At 40.4% G+C, this 20,090-nt stretch overlaps 2 long non-coding RNA genes across 3 annotated transcripts; one reads left to right on the top strand and one right to left on the bottom strand.

Annotated features, from left to right (window-relative positions):
- Window positions 1-1,734: 1,734 nt before the first annotated feature.
- Window positions 1,735-5,309, top strand: LOC127535910 (uncharacterized). Of its 2 annotated transcripts, XR_007944788.1 has the most exons (5): window positions 1,735-2,186; window positions 2,281-2,372; window positions 3,872-3,963; window positions 4,067-4,389; window positions 4,767-5,309. It is a non-coding gene; the product is annotated as an uncharacterized LOC127535910 (long non-coding RNA). The 2 variants fall into 2 exon arrangements; XR_007944787.1 differs by lacking the exon at window positions 4,767-5,309 and having other exon boundaries at window positions 4,067-4,665.
- LOC127535911 (uncharacterized) lies at window positions 4,666-8,815 on the bottom strand. The gene is made up of 8 exons (XR_007944789.1): window positions 8,445-8,815; window positions 8,243-8,350; window positions 7,445-7,521; window positions 7,243-7,309; window positions 6,510-6,629; window positions 6,289-6,432; window positions 6,038-6,156; window positions 4,666-5,510 (listed from the first exon to the last, which is right to left on the bottom strand). It is a non-coding gene; the product is annotated as an uncharacterized LOC127535911 (long non-coding RNA).
- Window positions 8,816-20,090: the final 11,275 nt, after the last annotated feature.

The raw sequence follows: 20,090 nt of genomic DNA, 5'->3' as shown, positions 1-20,090 counted from the left end.
TACCGGCTCCCTGAACAACCCCTGGAGCACTTAACCTCTTTTTTTTCACTGAAATGAATGAGAAGTCGGTAGAATAAAGGTACTGTAACAGTAGGCTGATTTGTTTACATGAAAATAACAGTTAAAACACCGAATCTAATTTGTTGTTCACACTGGCTTCCTCGGTAATTTTGGTCACGGGCCGCCACTGTGTGGAAGCCAGATAAGCTGCCAGTGGTGCAGCAGAGACAATATTTAGGCTGAGTAAATAAGTGTGACACTGAGCTTGTTGAATTCTCTGCAGCTCGCGTCAAGTTCTGAAGTCTTTGTGGAACATCAGCTCCCAGCGCTGGCCCGGTTCGGCTGCAGGAGGCGTCCTCTCCAGAGAATGGCTGCGCCGCTTCTTGCTGCTGAAGCTGCTGACTGTGCTGCTGTTCCCTCATGGAGCAGGCCTCCCCCTGCTGGTGGGCTGTGTGTTCAGCCTGCTGGCCCTGCTGCTGCTGCGCTCCCCTCACATCTCCACCAAACCCTCCACTGTCTTACTGGGGCAGCTGGCTCGCACAGACAGCCTGGTGCTGCTGCAGTGGGCTCTCCGACTGGGAGCGACGCTGGGCCGCTGGGTGGAGGACTCGGGATGCGATACGAAGGAGTGGAGGCCGGTTTGGTGGAGGGAGGCCGTGAGCGTGCTCTGTCAGCAGCTGCTTGACGCTCACCAGCTGGCCTCTCTGCTCCTGCTGGGGCTGCTGGGACTGGAGGCCACGTTGGTGTCACGCTGGCCTCAGCAGACTCGCAGGTTCAGGACTTCTCACTGGGCGCAGATCAGCTGTGGTCTGGTGTGGATATTTGTGCTGCTAGAACTCGTGTCTTTGCTCTACTTGAAACTCGTGCAGGACCTCAAACATGAGACGTATCCAACAACACTGCAAGACTTTCGGAGTTTCCCTCTGGGCCTCCCAACCTTCTGCCTCTGCCTGAGGAAGATGTTATGGCTGCTGAACTCATGGCTGCATTACGCCGTCTTCAATAGCAAACCACAGAGGAGGAAGAGCTCATTTCATTAAAAGCCTGTCAGATAACATGTTATGTGTTACAGTTTTAATTGTATTTAATAATAATTAATAATAAATGTTGTTAATATTGAATCTTCAATGTAATACTGTGCATGTTTTACCTTTCAGATGTTACATATTATGTGCTTTAATGAAGATACCATCCCAGGACATGTGTCTTCAGTTCAGAACAGAAGCGGAAGATTCTTTACTTGAGTACAAGTGTCAGTACAGCAATGTAAAATACTTAATTTTAAGTAAAAGTACTTCATTCAAAATGCTTTTAAGCAGAAGGATATCAGTATTAGCAGCAAAAATGGTTAAAGTGTTAAAGTAAAAGCACTGGTGTGGTCATTCTGACTGATATGTTATTATTTAGACATCATTAGATGATTAATAGTGAAGCTTCAGTGTGTCAGCAGCGTGTTAGTGTTGTAGCTGCAGCAGGTTTCAACTACTTTACATTAAAGGCATTATGGAGGATGTTTTTGTTTAATTTGTCGGATTCACATAAAATGAATATACTGACCTTTAGTGGACTTGTATGTATGGTTTCTAAAAGAATAAAAAAAATAAATAAATAACTGTGGACATGGCAGGACCTGAAAAACATCAGCCAATCAAAGCGCTCGGACCGAGGCGTTTGCTTTGCTCCCTTTCCTGTCAATCAAAAATCTTCCAGCTCAGGCCTAGTTATTTTGTATGGAGTTATATTTGTGCCACAATCCTGAGCGCACAGTGTGAAATTTTGAGCACAGAAAACAATTTTGAGCAATGAAAAACTTAATCTGAGCAAACAAAAATCTGTTCTGCACTCAAAAAATATATTTTTATATTTGCAACTATCCACATACACACACAGTCTTAATGCTTTTCACTCGGTTTTTTACTCTGCTCTCCTGTGGATCTCTGCTCTACGTCCTTGCTACGTCTCTCTCGCTCTCGCTCAACATCTGCTCTCTGCACACGCTCAAATCTGCCTTCACGCTCGCTCAACTCTGCACGGCGTTACAAATGTGCCACAATTCCAGCCAATCACAGACTTCTGATTCTATCCAATCGGGTCCCTGTTTCGGCCGCCTCTCGGAAGCGCTGTTAAAAACGATCGCTAAATCAACTGGAGTTCTGCTATATACGCTGGACTACGACAGATTTTCGGTGAGTATTGTTTTATTATTTAATTACATTAAATAAAGCACTATTTTGTTTAGTGTGTTAAAGTACAAGTGTAATGTTTAAATCCACATTTCAGAGCCACTGGACCCTCGTTTAATTAGCCAAGATTAGCAAAGCTGTACCATGTCGGATCCTGAACGACAACACAACGGTGCACCACATCGACATGTAAGTAGTTGGTTTTGCAAACATATTTTGTCATGTAAGCTTGCATGAAAGTCTGTGTGTCTGTTTCATTGATTTGTATATTTCTATTCGCTTGCTAAGGGACACTAGATTTGTTGGCTGCTAGCTCAATCAGTAGCTCTCACCTCAACAATTAATTCACAAACTTGACAAACATACAAACTGATGGAACAGATACACTATCTAAGAATAATGCTTTTGTTTTTACGTGTAATATTCAACTGTGATCTTCTCACAGCTCACTAAAATTGGATGTGTTGTTTGATGAAGTTACTCTGTGCAAGGCCCTCTGTCCCTTGTCCACATTGACACAAATCATAAACTCATAAGGTAAATAAGCTTGCTCAGACTAACTATTTCATTTAAAGAGGAATGTCATTAAAAATACTTCAGTGAAGTTTATCTTGTTTGTTACTTGGGAATACATTATGGAGCCCCTAATTTAAACATGTCCCCCAAACATCTTTTAATAGAGTATTTGCATTCAAAAAAGGTTGTTGCAATTTAGAACAGCCTGCAATTAGCTGACACGACTCACACATGAGCAGCCTTATTGAAATAGTACTCCCCATCTTGAACAGGTACAACATTGCAGTCTTTGGTGGAGTGGATGGCTACTCAAGGAAGGTCATTTTTTACTCTTAAATTTATATGACTGTATGTGTGAAGTTTTGCAGCTATAAATCAGAGTAATTTGATCCTTATGTATATATCAGAAACTTGGACATGGCTGACTTAGCTTTATGAACAGCCGTTTAAAACTGTAGGTACTTTTATCATAATCTTCAACCAAAGGGTACAGATCATTGGTGATGGCTTTGGAATAATAAATACAGCCAAGTACACAGAGATCAGTATGCCAGCCTTTCAACTTGGTTTTGAGTATTTGTTTTAGCCAGTTGCTTTCAGTATGAAATTAATGATAATTTTAACGTAATCAAACATTTAATATCTCATCTGGATACATTTTTACATACAAGTAATCTGAAGAGCAACATTGTCTTTTTGTAAGTGCCCTGTATATGATCATTGAGACGAGTGAAGCAGAGCTTGTCACACTTTCACCATTTCTACCATTTCTAGCACAAAAACATTAATAAAAAAGTTATTTAAAGATGTAGTATATCTCAGATAGTAACTGTTGGTAGAACTACAGCCCCATTCACTTTGCAGAAGGTAAAATGAATATAAAGTTGTGTATTTGAGATCCAATTTTTTTTTTTTGCTTTATTACATTTTTTGAATATTATTTAAACGTGCAATTGCTTCAATGAAAAATTTTGCTGCATTGGTTTCAGCTGTATGTGTCTAATAAACTCATTGTATGGAGTGTTTTTGTTTGTAGGATATACCACATTGATGTTTTTTTTTTAAAATAAAATAACACAACAAATGAGGTACCAAATGCTACAAAGAACAATGTTATAATATGCTGTTAGCTAAACACAGATCTGTACATTATCCGTGTGGTTTTACTGCAGGTCTTGTACTTGGATGCTGCAACAAATAACAGAGCACAAACTGCATTCTCATTCTTCATCACATCGGTCCAGCTTCATGGCTTACCGTCAAGGTATTCTGACCCGATTAAAATTCTCTAGTTATATGAAGTTTGATTAAATCTGTATAAGTTGCATTAACTATTACTGATACAACTTTATTTATTTTGGTTACAGGGTTAGGGCAGATCAGGGAGTAGAAAACCTGGATATTGCACATTTCATGTTTGCCACACGAGGAACAGGAAGATCGAGCTTCATCTCTGGAAAAAGTACCATGACATTCTTCACTCTCTGGAAGAGGATGGTCTACTTGATATATCTGATGCCACTCTTCTCTTTGGTGTGCACTACGTCTTTGTCCCCGACTCCGGGCAGATCTTGATACCTTTATTGAAGGATGGAATAATCATTCTCTGTGGACAGAGGGAGGTCTCACCCCTGAACAGCTGTGGTGCATGGGACGTCTACAAGATCTGGATGAGGGGGAGAGACTCAAGGTGCAATATGATGTAAAAACAAGTAGGACATGTATTTTAAGAAGTTGAGTTGTAAGACTGAGCAGTACGTATCTGCTACGCATTCTGATAGATTAGACTATTACAGACTAGTTTACAAAGCCCACATATTTTCATAAAATGAAGAGTACTGTACTGTTTATAAGGCCTGAATCAGGAAATATGTCATGATTTGTGGGATGATCCTGATTTTTTTTTTTCGTTTCTACTACTTCTAATGAAGTAATTTCTATGCTGATGAATAAAAATAAAGCATCACTTTTTGTAATGTTGTGTTTATTATTAAAAAAACTCACACAAATACCAAAACTGTATTTCAACAAGTATCCATTCCTGACTGATATGTTTTGAATTCGAAGGACCTTCAGGACCCAGGCATTGACTGGGAGAGTGCTGTGCTGCAGGAAGACTCTCATGGCACAGTTGTGGTTCCTGAATTTGAGTGCCCACTGGATGATGAAGCCCTGGAAGAACTTCAGAGAACTATCAACCCTCTGGAACATTCAGAGTCACATGGTCGTGACTTATATATCAGGTTCTTGCAACAGGTGTCCAACCAATAGACATTTGGACAGGAACTTGAAAGTCAACAAATATTCCAGCACAGTGACAAAAATTATTGAAGCTTTTCTAACTAATAAAAGCAAGAGAACCCTGTATAAAAGGGAATCTGTATGACTGAAGAGAAAGTCAAACACTGAGCTAACAGGAACAATTGTTTTGCTTTTTTCATTAGCTATGAACATATTCTATCAGTTAATGTTTAGAAATAGCTTCTCATTTTTTGTTTCAGATTACCAGAGGGCTGTTTCTGTTAAACTCTGTAGAAGCCACCACCATATCTAACTGCTTCACTCATAAGTCTTCTGAATTCAGTGTAAGTGTTGAGATGCTGCACTGGAAAAGTTACTGTACGAGTGCATGCGCTCACAGTTTGGTAACAAATGGAGTGATCTCCAAGTGGCTCCCTGCAGTCGTGGTCAAACATGAATATTATTTTGAAATGTCTCTTTTCATCAGGGAGGATGGGAATGTGGGCTTTCCCGGTCAACCACTGGAGCACATGCTGAACTCCAAGAGAGTGGGGCTCCTCAACTGCAGCACTGTGAGGTTTAAAATATAAGAAATAAAACATGTTACAAACAATTTGAACTTAAGGAATTTCAATTTAAATAATCATGTAGTAATCGTGTAATCATCTTATAGCCTGGTTATCATCCTGGAAGAGACAACCCTATCATGATAAGTGTGAGCACTCAGAACCACTTTGTTCTGATTTGCTGTGACGCTTGCTTCTGGTGTGTTAGATAGCTATATGTTATTGCCATTCAATTTTGGTTATATAGAAATAAATTGTTAATAAAGTAACCTTGTTCGGGGTGGGATTAAATAAGTTCTGTCTTCTTCCCACTCCCTTTCGAACATGTATGATTTGTGAATTTATGTAATGCCTTGTTTTAGCTGCGGTTTTATTTTGTATAAGCTGCATCGGCTGTCTGTTAATTTCATGTTCGAAATAAGTAAATTTTAAAAAAATTGGACAAGTGGCATAACAGCATAACAGACCTACTGGATACCTCAACTGTACTGATTATTAGTTACTTGCCTGCAGTCCTGTATAGCATAGTACCTGATATTTCAAGCTCCTGGCAAAAATCTTGCATGAAGTTTATAATCTTTCAGTTGTCTCCTGAGATGTCCCCTTTTCACTGAGCTGTGGTCGGCAGTTCATCATTATGAAATCAGCATCTGGATAAAAAGAATAAGTGAATATACAATTCGTGTTAAAATTCATATACATATATAACAAAGAACAAAATCCAGAACAGGGCGATTGTCTGCAAGAACACGGTGAGTTAAACTGTTATGAATAATGCTTACTTTGATGATCTTCCAGGAACAAAGAGTGTGTGGCAAGCTTCAGGGTTTGCAGCCATCTGACTGAGCAGACCATACAGTTCCATGCCCTTTCTCACTTGCTGAAGCATTGGAATCAGTCTTGTGGTAGAGTGCAAGACAATAGTACTATGAAAGAAAGAACACAAAAATCAAAAACTGGTTTAAAAATCAAAAATATTTAAATGACAGTTGTTTTTTCTTACCGAATGGTGTTTTGTTTATTATCCAGCTTGATCTGGCTTGTGTATCCACAGTTTATAACTTCATCAGCCAGCAACATCAGAGACTGTGCATCAGCCACATATTCAACCTGAAAGTGTTCACTGTTAAGCGAAAAATGTAGACAGCGAAAGTATGCATAGCTCAGAGTACTGCAGATTTACAAAACAGCCACTTTAATAAACACTATGTTTTGTCATTTCCATCACAATGAAACACAAACTATTTTTCTCACCTCTTCATCACTCTCATCAGAAAGTGATTTTCCTTTGCATATCTTAATGTGTATTGCAAGCATCTGCAGAGGCATCACTTCATTACACTGCTAACATGTCTTCTTTGGCATCTTTGAAAAGTGCTGCGAGTCAGGAGGCAGAGGAGAGGTGTCTAATGTCTCCTGTAGTGGCACTATGTAAATAGTGGCTTTACCCCCCCCCCCCCCCCCCCCCCCCCCCCCGACTGAGCTCTCAGAGTTTTTACAGAATAACTCTCTGCTTCTGGTGGAATTACAGTGAGCTTCTGTTGACCACTGCCACATTTATTGTAAGAAACACAAACATATTCTAATTAAAAATACACCTATTTATCGTCAACGAGCCATCTCTAATGCTTACAACTAAATGCCTGTGCAGCAATAGCCCTTATGTACAACTAAAACAAATTACAAATACAGGAGTGGGATGTGATACAAAAATACACAATCCTGGCCTTACAAACCTGTTGCTTTATGCAAGAGCCATCCCCCATAAAGATCTTCCATTTTTGGGAATGTTTCAGCCAGGACCTTTGAAATTTGACAACAAAGAAAAGAGAGAGAGAAATAAAACACTACAATATAGACGTTAACATGTAATTTGGGTTAAAAGTGTTGCCCAATGACCGCCTTAAACACGGAAAGTCAAAACTATGAACTGACTACCTCTGCATGGTCACTGTTGTCAGGCAGCGACACCGTCTGTCTTCCCATGCCAGCTTGAAGGAGTTCAAGCTCCTCAACTGGCAAAGGTGTGTAGGGTGTGTTTTTTGGAAGCAGATAAAAATTGAGAGTGATGGTCTTGCTGGTTGTTCTAGGAGGCTGCTTGATGGAAGTTAAACACCTCTTTTTACCTCAACTAAAGTTTGATCTGAAGTATCCTGGAAAAGCTCTGTACAGGACATATATGTATGCATTTATAAATAATATAAATAGTCAAATATTAGATAATTTGATTTTTTTTAGACTCTCTCAGTTCTGATTATATATGAATTTAAATGTCTCTGTTAAACACATCCACAAACCAAATGAGAACATCAAATTCACAATATTATGAATAAAAACATATGATTGACTAAACATGCAAACCTTGCCATCTCTTGCTGTACAGTTACATTTCTAGGCTCTGGCTGTCTGGTCTCTGTAGGGCTTGGTGAACTAGTTGTGGCCATGGTGTTAACCAACAAAGTTATTAGATTTCTGGCTGCTAACTCAACTGCACTTTGACCCTAAATCAATACCAAATGTAAAGTTAATATGTTCTGTCAAAACACAAAGTATTTAACACTTTGAAATCAAACACTAATGTCCAACAAAGTTTTCATTAGCTATTAGGTTAGCTTAAGCTCTACAGCTTTGACTCCTGCTAGTAAATCAGCTTTAATCTGAAAGGTTGGTTAATAGAAAGTTTAATCAAAAGCACAGCTAATAAAAAATTAAAAAAACCCAAAAATCTTAACTAACCTGACATGGTGGCGGAGTATTTGGGTTGTCATTATTTGGATCTGTCATGCTGTTTAGCTAGCACATCTGCTAAATCCCTCGTTTTGTTGCGGAAGCAGGACTGACTTTCTGCAAAACCGTACCAAAACATTACACCTGTATTTAACACACTAAACAAAATAGTGCTTTATTTAATGTAATTCAATAATAAAACAATACTCACCGAAAATCTGTCGTAGTCCAGCGTATATAGCAGAACTCCAGTTGATTTAGCGATCGTTTTTAACAGCGCTTCCGAGAGGCGGCCGAAACAGGGACCCGATTGGATAGAATCAGAAGTCTGTGATTGGCTGGAATTGTGGCACATTTGTAACGCCGTGCAGAGTTGAGCGAGCGTGAAGGCAGATTTGAGCGTGTGCAGAGAGCAGATGTTGAGCGAGAGCGAGAGAGACGTAGCAAGGACGTAGAGCAGAGATCCACAGGAGAGCAGAGTGAAAAACCGAGTGAAAAGCATTAAGACTGTGTGTGTATGTGGATAGTTGCAAATATAAAAATATATTTTTTGAGTGCAGAATAGATTTTTGTTTGCTCAGATTAAGTTTTTCTTTGCTCAAAATTGTTTTCTGTGCTCAAAATTTCACACTGTGCGCTCAGGATTGTGGCACAAATATAACTCCATAATTTCGTACGCCTTGGACTTACGTGTTTTGTGTATGTGTTCCTTTGGTATAGCTTCGTAGTTAGCTGGCGGCTTGTTTTGCTCATCTTTTTTTACATAATGGCAGATAAAGATCCAGGGGGACCCAGCCGTAAAAGAAAGGCATTTTTTGAGGTCAGAGAAAATAAAAGACAACTGGATCGCGGGAATGCAAAAACAAAACTGATTATTGCCGAGTCATTTGGGCGATGGCGTCAGCTCAAGCAACAAATGGACCTAAAGACAGATGCCTTGGTTGCTAAATTCCTTCTGGACAGGTAGAATGTATTATTGTATTATACTGTGGCTGTAGGCAACTTCACGAGTCCGACACAAGTTCCTGGAGGGGGGCGTTTCTTCGTAAATGTTAAGAGGGGGGAGGTTAGAGGGGGGTGAGGGAGAGGTTGTATGCTACGTTCAAAGTCGTAGGAAATTAAATCTCCTCTAATGCCTTTAAAGTCAGGAGAAAGAGAGTGTTTCCTAAAAAGTCTGTTAAACAACATGATATTCTTTGTTATTTTGAAAATATTTGTACTTGTTAAATTAAAAAAGTATTTAAAAAATGCAGTGGATACTGACTTTTCATATAAGATTGCGCATTTTTTCTTTCAATTGTTAACAGTCTATGTGCTTTAATGACGACAACATCCCAGGAAATGTGTCTTCAGTGTGGAACAGAAGTGGAAGAAAGACTCAGATTCTTCACTAAGTAAACGTGTCAGTACAGCAGTGTAAAATACTTCATTTTAGGTAAAAGTTCTTCTTGAAAAAAATCACTTTAAAGCAGAAGTATATTAGCATTAGCAGCAAAAAATAGTTAAAGTATTAAAGTAAAAGTATTGGTGTGGTCATTCTGACTCATATTTTATTACACACGTGGACAAAATTGTTGGTACCCCTCAGTTAAAGAAGGAAAACCCCACAATTCTCACTGAAATCACTTGAAACTCACAAAAGTAACAATAAATAAAAATTTATTGAAAATTAAATAATCAAAATCAGCCATCACTTTTGAATTGTTGATTAACATAATTATTAAAAAAAAAAAAAACTAATGAAATAGGGCTGGACAAAAATGATGGTACCCATAACTTAATATTTTGTTGCACAACCTTTTGAGGCAATCACTGCAATTAAACGATTTCTGTATTTGTCAATGAGCGTTCTGCAGCTGTCAACAGGTATTTTGGCCCACTCCTCATGAGCAAACAGCTCCAGTTGTCTCAGGTTTGATGGGTGTCTTCTCCAAATGGCATGTTTCAGCTCCTTCCACATATGTTCAATGGGATTCAGATCTGGGCTCATAGAAGGCCACTTTAGAATAGTCCAACGCTTTTCTCTCAGCCATTCTTGGGTGTTTTTGGCTGTGTGTTTTGGATCGTTGTCCTGTTGGAAGACCCATGACCTGCGACTGAGACCAAGCTTTCTGACACTAGGCAGCACATTTCTCTCCAGAATGCCTTGATAGTCTTCAGATTTCATCGTACCTTGCACACTTTCAAGACACCCTGTGCCAGATGCAGCAAAGCAACCCCAAAACATTACTGAGCCTCCTCCATGTTTCACCGTAGGGACAGTGTTCTTTTCTTCGTATGCTTGGTTTTTGAGTCTATGAACATAGAGTTGATGTGCCTTACCAAAAAGCTCCAGTTTGGTCTCATCTGTCCAAAGGACATTCTCCCAGAAGCTTTGTGGCTTGTCAACATGCATTTTTGCAAATTCCAGTCTCGCTTTTTTATGAGTTTTTTTCAGCAGTGGTGTCCTCCTTGGTCGTCTCCCATGAAGTCCACTTTGGCTCAAACAACGACGAATGGTGCCATCTGACACTGATGTACCTTGGCCTTGGAGTTCACCTTTAATTTCTTTGGAGGTTGCTCTGGGCTCTTTGGATACAATTCCAACGATCCGTCTCTTCAATTTGTCATCAATTTTCCTCTTGCGGCCACGTCCAGGGAGGTTGGCTACTGTCCCGTGGGTCTTGAACTTCTGAATAATATGAGCCACTGTTGTCACAGGAACTTCAAGCTGTTTAGAGATGGTCTTATAGCCTTTACCTTTAAGATGTTTGTCTGTAATTTTTTTTTCGGATGTCCTGGGACAATTCTCTCCTTCGCTTTCTGTTGTCCATGTTCAGTGTGGTACACACCTTTTCACCAAACAGCAGGGTGACTACTTGTCTCCCTTTAAATAGGCAGACTGACTGATTATGAGTTTGGAAACACCTGTGATGTCAATTAAATGACACACCTGAGTTAATCATGTCACTCTGGTCAAATAGTTTTCAATCTTTTATAGAGGTACCATCATTTTTGTCCAGGCCTGTTTCATTAGTTTGTTTTTTTAAATAATTATGTTAATCAACAATTCAAAAGTAATGGCTGTTTTTGATTATTTAATTTTCAATAAATTTTTATTTATTGTTACTTTTGTGAGTTTCAAGTGATTTCAGTGAGAATTGTGGGTTTTTCCTTCTTTAACTGAGGGGTACCAACAATTTTGTCCACGTGTGTATATAAGACATCATTAGATGACTAATAGTGAAGCCTCAGGGTGTCAGCAGTGTGTTAGTGTTTGAACTATTTTATATCCAGTTTGCAAACACGAAGGGCAGATGAAAAAGAAAAAAAAAATTCTAGTTAAGACATGTTTTAACGTTTGGATTTTTTCTTCTGTTCTTTGATTTGTCATCAGATATCGGATCATTTACTGAAATGAAGCCACTCACGGACGTCGGAAATGTGGCCTCAACTACACACTTTGTCAGAAGTCCAAAACGCTGGTGTTCTATTTTAAAAGCAACACCAGCCGTTTGGCTATTTTACATTATACTCCACTGCATTTATCTGACATATTTCCCTCTAAAATACAGTGGAATGCCCAATAGTTAGACAAAAAAAAGACCACATACCAAACATTTTAGTGTAATGGATGTGTTACAGCAGACTTTTAGATATTAGGTAATGTGAAATGTGTGATCTCCAACCAAAGGTTTCCTCAGTTTACATGTAGGATTCTTGTTAAATAAACTGATCTCACATTTTTATAGTTAGAGATTGGGATCTGCTTCTAACTGTAAACTTATTCTCATCCTGGAGCCTCACCACTAATCTGGCACACGGCCCAGGAAGAGATGCTCAGCAAAAAGCAACACTAACGGACAAAACGTTTGTGGTATTAAACGGCTCACAGCAGCATACTGAACTCATCCCTCCTGCTGATAAACAGGCAACAAAGGTTCCTGATTATATTTTTCTCATTTGTACAGCAAAGCTTAAACGCCAAAAAACACAAACTGGAATGGCTCAGTGGCAAGATACCTTTTCAAATTGACAGAAATGGCCCTAATTTGATTTATTTAATGTCTTCTATCCACCCAGTCAGTCAGTTCACTACCATACTGACACACGTTGAGTGGAACAGCATTTTCCGTGAACAGGAGTCAAAGGTAGGTCAGTGCTGATAAGACAAACGTCAAACACCCACAGCTGCAACGCTCGCAGATGGCTCAGACATCAGCCACCACAATCATCCTCGCATTACACAAATTTGTCACCGATGACTTCGAAGATGAAAAATCGAGATCCTGCAAGTAAACTGTCTACGCTTGGAGAAAATCTGAAACCACATCCAACACCGCACTCACTGACAAACATCTGCTGCGATTCAAAGGATGAGATCAAGGAGGAGAAAAAAAAATGAATCCAGAGTTACTGTTTGAAAAAAAGCAGAACTTTACTTCGAAATCTGATTCTTGCAGGTGTGTCGAGCAGAAGGGAGCACCGGGAAACTGCTTTTTATAGATCCTGCTGTTAGGAACTCTTGACAAAGTGCAAAAGGCTGCAGAAGATGGATGAACTTGTAATTAGTATGACTGTTTCGGTGTGTAGCTGCTTCTTTAAGTGTTCCTGGAACTAATCACTTGAAGTTGGAAACTGAGGAACTACAGGCTGAAGAGGAGTAAAGAACACTGGAGGTCGCTTCCTTCCCATGATGCTCCCTGTTTGGCAGCAGTCATCCTCTGGCACCGTGGCTGCCACTCACCAGTAAACAATGTGGGAGGTCAGGCTATTAAAAATAACAATAGGTCCTGTTTGTGCTCCTCAACAAGTCAAGGTTCATTTGCGCTCTACGGACCTGAAAGGAGCAGCACTGTGATAATAACAAAAACAGACAAAATGAGGGGCTGCACTGAGGTAATAGATAAGTGTGAGCAAATAAAGAATCAAAAAAGCATAAAAGGAGAGCAAAAAGTTATTGTTTTACTCACAAACATGCTGCTCCACATGGACAAAGCCATGCAGCTCATGTTTTTGGTATCATTCATACACTGAATGTCTTCTTGCTTTCCCGTGCAGTTCAACAGCACCCTCCTTTGGACTGATGCTTTCATTGTCATTATACAACATTGAGGTCAGCATGTTAAAGGCCTTCTTTCTGTATCTAGGTGAAGAATAACCAACATGCCATCAGTTTTATCACTTTTATCTACATTTTGCATTCTTTTGAGCCATTTCAACTGATCCTGCAGCAGGATAAGATAAAGCACAGGAGCAACTAAAAACATGAGCAGTGGATCAGTTCAGGTCTTGTGCCACAGTGAGCCATGACAGTGTGAGAGTGGACCAGCATGAATAATACCAGTTCCCTGAAACTGAAACAGCTAGATGGGATTTATTTATTACTCTACCAAGAACGAGTTATGTGACAATCGGCGTATGTTTGTCTGTTTGTCTGTGCGCAACATTAGTCAAAAACAGACAAATGGATGTGGATGAAATTTTCAGGGAAGGTCAGAAATGACACAAGGACCAACTCATTAGATTTTAGCAGTTATGCAGCTTATAGTCTGGATCCACAGATTTGTTAAAGATTTCAAACACTACTTCACCTGCCTGTTAACGATCTTGGGAAGTAAATGTGTGCCAACAGAGTTTGAATTTGAATTTCTGAAGATGAATTTTTTCATCTTGAAAATCAGACTTTGAATTTTTTAAACCATTGAATTTCTAGCATGCATTTTTTTTTTTATTTCTGTCACTTTTCTTTTCAGTGGCAAAATTAATTCAAGTGTTAAAAAATTCAATGCATAAAAAATTCAAAATTTGAATTTCTGAAGATGAATTTTTTTACGCATTGAATTTTTTGACACTGAATTAATTTTGCCACTGGAAAAAAAAAAGTGACAGAAATAAAAAATGCATGCTAGAAATTCAATGGTTTAAAAAATTCAAAGTCTGATTTTCAAAATTTAAAAATTCATCTTCAGAAATTCAAATTCAAACTCTGTTGGCACACATTTACTTCCATAACGATCACCCCTGACTACTTCTGAGGTCGGCCTGAGAATTTTAAAATGAAGAAAAATGAGTGTATGAACAAAAAATAGGGCAGCAGAGTTTATTCCTTGCAGCATGGAGGTTTTGATACAGTAATTAGACCTTAATTTTGGATAAAAAGTTGGTAAGACTCCATTTTAAGGGGTACATTCCCAGTGATTCTCCGGAGAATTACCTTAAAACAGCATAGCTGATGAAAAACCTACGAAAAGTATAACAGAACTGCCCATTAGATTTTTTTTTTTTTTTAAATTAGGCCACGCTTATAAAATTGTAGGGGGAAGAAGAAATAGAGACTTTCTTCTTTGAGTAATTAGGGGACATTTAGGGATTCTGGCTTAATAATGTCAGTATTTGGTAACATACACTATCGTTTTATAAGTTTGGGGTCACTTACATAGAGGAACATTTCCAGAAAACATCACTCCTGTGTTGGTGTTGAAAGGCTGATGGATGATTAGAAAACCCTTGAGCAATTATGCTAGCACATGAATAAAAGTATGAGCTTTCATGGAAAACATGAAATTGTCTGGGTGACCCCAGACTTTTGAACAGTAATGTAAGTCCGGTGTTTGCTGTATCCCACCAATCAAGCAGATGAAGATTTAACTAAATTTAATTATCTCATCAACTTTAAAGTTAACCTAAAACAATTAACTAATTTAAAAATAGAACAAAAAAAAATGTATTCCTTGCGGTAAGGAGATTCTGAAGCAGTATTTAGACCTTCATCTTGAAAAACAAGTTGGTGAGGCTCCATTTAAAAGGGATCTAAAACTACAAAAAAAAAAAACTAAACCTTTATTTGTCACAAATACATTTTTACAGTACTGTGAAATGTTTTTTTTTTTTCACATGTCCCAATCGGGGTCAGAGCGCAGGGTCAGCCATAGTACAGTGGTCCTGGAGCAGGAAGGGTTAAGGGTCTTGCTCAAAGGCCTGATAGCAGCCACATCAAGGTTTGAACATCTGACCTTTGAATCAGTAGTCTGGAGACTTAACCGTTGCCCCACCACTGCCCCCTAAGTTCTTAGTAATGTTCTTGAAAGTTACCTTAAAATATGACTGTAAAAAAATGCTGTAAGTGTTAAGAAGAAGACATAGAGATGGTTTCTTCTTTGAGTAATTAGGGGACATTTAGAGATCTAGCCTTGATGATGTGGGTGTTTGGTAACATAAAGCCTTTATCTGCTGTATCACACCAATAAAGCAGATTAGGATTTGACTAAATTCAGTTATCTCCTTAAGTTGTGCCAATTTCCGAATCAATGAGAGCGTGTATGGAGAAGAGCCGATAAAATCTTTGACTATTTTTGCTGTATGTACCCTGAGACGTGGTACGTCAGCCCGTTACATCACAGAGACAAGCAGCCAGCCGGGGTCAGCCTGGTCAGCCTGTCTGCCTCACCCATGGCTGCTCATGCTTCACCTATCAGTGCTGTGGGGTAAACAGCTCCTGCTCTATCTGAGTTTTTAGCTGCAGAGTCTCCCTCCGTGGCCTCAGTCACACCCAGAACCATTGATCCGGTGTCCTGTCCGCTGTGCATGAACTGGCCTCTAATCAGGTCAGAGCTGAACGCTGCCTCCCAGGGGCGAAGGTCATCTGCAGACAGACACACAAACTCACTCAGGACGCTCCCATCGCACTCATGTTAATATCAGTCCATAAAGCTCGAGGCTTCCTGTGTTGTACCGCCTCGATGCCTTTGTCCGGCACTGTTGTCAGGGCAGAGGTATGTACTGCATGACGGGGCTGCCCCTAAACCCTCCTGGAGCCAATGAATGAGAGGATGGACGGAGGCAAGGGGAGGAAGGCGAAGGAAATACACTCATCATCGCAGTTAAAGAGAGCAGGACAGAGGGGTCGGAGTTGAGGGGAGGTGGAGGCAGAAGCAGGAGAGGAGCTGCAGTAATGGGATCTTTGTTCTGCTTGGTGTGACTCACAAAGCCTTGGCCGGGGCAGCACAGCTTAGTTACCGTTACCAAACACAGAGAAAGAGGAGGGAGGAGAGTGTACAAGGACTTGTAGGCTGTTCCTGCACTCCAGTCAAACCATACATGTCTCCTGGTTCGTCCACTCAACAGATTTCTCCTGTTCATGGTCTGCTTCAGATTTGATCAGGCTCGTCTCTTGGCAGTTGGTTGCTTTGACTGTCAGACAGCCATCATTACAGGATAGTTGCACAATCACCCTGTCAGAGCTGATTTGAAGTCGTTCATTCAGCTTGTCAGACTTGGTTTTGAGGAGGCTACATGAAGCAGGTGAGGTTTTGAATAACTGACAAGTGACATGACCTTTTGTGTGAGTTTACTCAGCTTACTTATGCAAAACCATCTGGGGTTTGTCAGAAAACACATGAATGACATGGCTGGAGCTGTGAGGTGTTTTTAAAGGTCCCATATGGTGATAATCCAATATTTTTGTGTTTCATAGTTGTTAAAACCTTCAAGGTGTGCAGTACTCCAGCATTCCTTTAACTGCTCACAACTAACCAGCAAGAGTTGCTACGTAGCAACTGGGCAACCAGTGTTTTTCTCGCTCAAATTTTCCATAATCCTGTCTGCTGCTTGACAGATGAGTGACTCACAACAAGCAGCAGTCGCTTCATAGTCAGCCCACTCTGCCACTTATTTCATAAACATAACATCATCTGACAAACTCACCAAACCCGAGTTAAAAACGACAGCTGTGCCATGAATTCTGCAGTATTTTCAAAAAGTCTTGATTTCACACACTCATTTACATCAGCTGCTGTGGTCACTTGTTTTGCTCCACACAGATGCAGAGAGAGTCTTCTTCCTGAAGGGGGCGGGGACAGCAGCAGCTCAGATGCATTTAAAGCTGCAGACACTGAAATAGTTGGTTTAGAAAAGGTCTAAAACCAGGAGCAGATACGGTGAAATTAAACATTGTTGTGGTATTTTGAGCTGAAAACAGACACGCATGAGACTTTCATTAATTTGCTGGTAAAGGTACCTTTAAATAACCAGCTTGTGCCACTGAAGGGATGACAGTTCAACAAGATTTGTAAAAACATCCCACATTTTAGAAATTTAGAGACCTCTAATTTTTTCAAAGCAATTTTACTGGAAAATATATACTTTTAATCTGATATGTTACAAACAGACATGGGAATGTTTTGTTCATAATGTTACACTAAAGCAGCAATGGTGTCCGCTTTTGTGCAGACAAAAATATCTCAAAAACTGTTGGATTAACTGCCATCACACTTGGTGCAGACATTCATGTTCCCTTCAGGTCAAACTGTGATCATTTTGATGGTCTCTTAACTTTTCATCTAGCGTCATCATCAGGTCAAAATTATTCTTTGCACCTGCAAAATCATTTACATTTACTTACAAGTAAGACAGTGAATAATAAACATTATAGATGATGAACATCAGTGGGTTTACATCCTAATGTTGATAATCTGAATCTTTATGTCACAGGGCAGTGGGGACTGGTTTTATTGTTTGTTTAAGATTTATTTTTGTATCTGTTGTATACGTGCATGTTTGCTGTGGTTTTGAGTTGTTGGTGTTTTAAGTTCTATTGCATGGTTTTGATTATTGGTGCTTTGAGTTTTGTTTTTGATTTTTGGGTGTCCCACTGCCTGTGAACGCCTCTGATGAGGCAATGTGCTGCACCTGCCAGGTTCTCCCTTCCTCCCTACCATGAACCAATGAACGGTGGGGACGGAGGTTTCGGGGCTGGCAGGAGAGAGCTATATACGAGCCTGTGGAGAGCAGAGAGGTGTGTTCAGAGGAAGAGTGATCAGAGAGAGGACAGTCGGAAAGAGGAGTCAAGAAGAAACAGCACGAGGTTGGGGACCAGGGTAGGAGGGAACGCCGAGGCGAAGCAGATAGAGACCCGGAACGTTACAACGCGGCACACTCGCAGATGCAGGGCGGTTTGCTCTGCATGGGGTGTGAGTATCCCTTTGGGTTTTTATTGTAACGTTCTGGGGTGTGTATATCCCCGGGAGAGGGTTGATGATAGGATAGGGTGACCATATTCTGTTTCTCTGAAAAGAGGAGACACTTCCAGCTCGCGCGCAAAAAAATTTCCATTTTTTCCCACCCATTTTTAAGGGTTTTCCGTGGGTCAGGGGGCTTTCTGTGCTTCTAACTCAGTTAAACAAATATTTTGAATTCCCCAGAAAAGAACACTTTACCTGGATATACAGAAAAATAGTCCAAAACACTAATATATTTATTAATTTAAAGCAATTCTCCTAAACAGTATAATCAGTCACATACAAATATGGCATGCTCTAGTCTTTAATAGTTATTGACTCAAGTTCTGTAGGAACACATGTAGTCAGATGTTTAACAAAATAAGAAATAATCATCTCTCTTATGTCCGACACTTACACCTTATTTAGGAAAAGTGAGGTAGAGTACCATTCTTCAAAAATAACCTCCAAATTATCAATTATGTAAAAATAGATATAATGCCTCAAAATATTAAACAAAAAAGAAAAAAGAGAGGTAACCTATTCTTCAATGTTCAGTTAGCCCATTCTTCAAAATAATGTGTCTAATGGCAAATGAAAAAAATATAGAAATACTGCCTCAAGTCAACAGTCCTTTTTTCCTTCTTTTTCCTTTTCTTATTAGCTACAGAGACATAAGTCCCAGCTTTGCAGACTGTACATTCTGCCTCCCATTTGTCATGACCCGGACGAAAACAGGGGTACTTTTTTCGCATTTCATCAGTGAAATGACATTTGCGTTTCGGCATTTTCTTTCTGTTCGAGTGTTCTCTCGCAGTGTGTCTACCTGCCTGTCAGCCTGCGAGGAGTGAGTGAGTGTGGAGCGCCTCTGTACTGCTTTGTGAATGATTAATACACGTTCCGGGGTTCGGCTCAAACTCCGCCTCTCAGAGCGTGTTTCCAAAGGAACCATTCAACGTGAATGATAAATACACTGGTCTGTGACGCGCTCAAGCTAGGCAAGATCAAAAACCCGGACATTTGAAGGACTTTACAAACGCCGCCCGGACAGGCCGGACAGCCTCTCAAAAGAGGACATGTCCGGGCAAAAGAGGATGTATGGTCACCCTATGATAGGAGGCGTCCGTGCTGGCAGTGGGTCTGTGTTTCACAGGTGGCCTTCAAGGAGAAGAGTCTAGGCCCAGAGGAAGACTGCTGGACGCTGAAGCTTCTGCACCTCGTGCACCTTACCCCCAGTCCCCCCTGAAGTTTCTTCACGTCTTGCACGTTGCCCCCGGTTCCCCTGGATTTTAACGACGGAGGAGAATGGAGAAGAGAAAGGAGAGTGTGTTCGGAGGAAGAGCTGGAAAGGGTGGACAAGCAGAGGGAGCACGAGTCTGAAAACGGAGGCAGAGGGTAACGCCAAGACGAAGTCGGAGAGAGACCCAGAACGTTACAACGCGACACACTCGCAGCGGCAGGGCGGTTAGCTCTGCCTGGTGTGTGTGTGGGTGTACATCTTCGTGCGAAGGTGGGCGGTGAAAGAGACTTCCGTACTGGCAGTGGGTCTGTGTCTTGCAGGTGGTTTCCCCGGACACGAGCCCAGGTTCAGGAAGAAGGTGGCTGGATCCAGTGACTGCTGAACCGTGTGCTCCGTACCCCCCGTCCCCTGGATTTTAACCGCGGATTTTAACACAGAGACTATAGATTTTATTGGACTTCCACCTTGCCGGCTGTTAGTTGGGTAGCATACGTAGAAGTGTGCACTGTATTGGCATATGAAGAATTTATTCCTGTAATTAAATGATTGTTTGGCACCGGCATCTGGTTTTCCTGCCCTCTGTTATTATCGTTGCTGATAAGGTGCTCCAACCCGATCGGTAAAGAACCTAGAACAAAAA

Source organism: Acanthochromis polyacanthus, chromosome 10 (genome assembly GCF_021347895.1).
Source record: "Acanthochromis polyacanthus isolate Apoly-LR-REF ecotype Palm Island chromosome 10, KAUST_Apoly_ChrSc, whole genome shotgun sequence".
Taxonomy (NCBI): Eukaryota; Metazoa; Chordata; class Actinopteri; family Pomacentridae; genus Acanthochromis; species Acanthochromis polyacanthus.
Note: the sequence above shows the minus strand (reverse complement) of the source record. Positions and strands in the feature narration are given on the sequence as shown.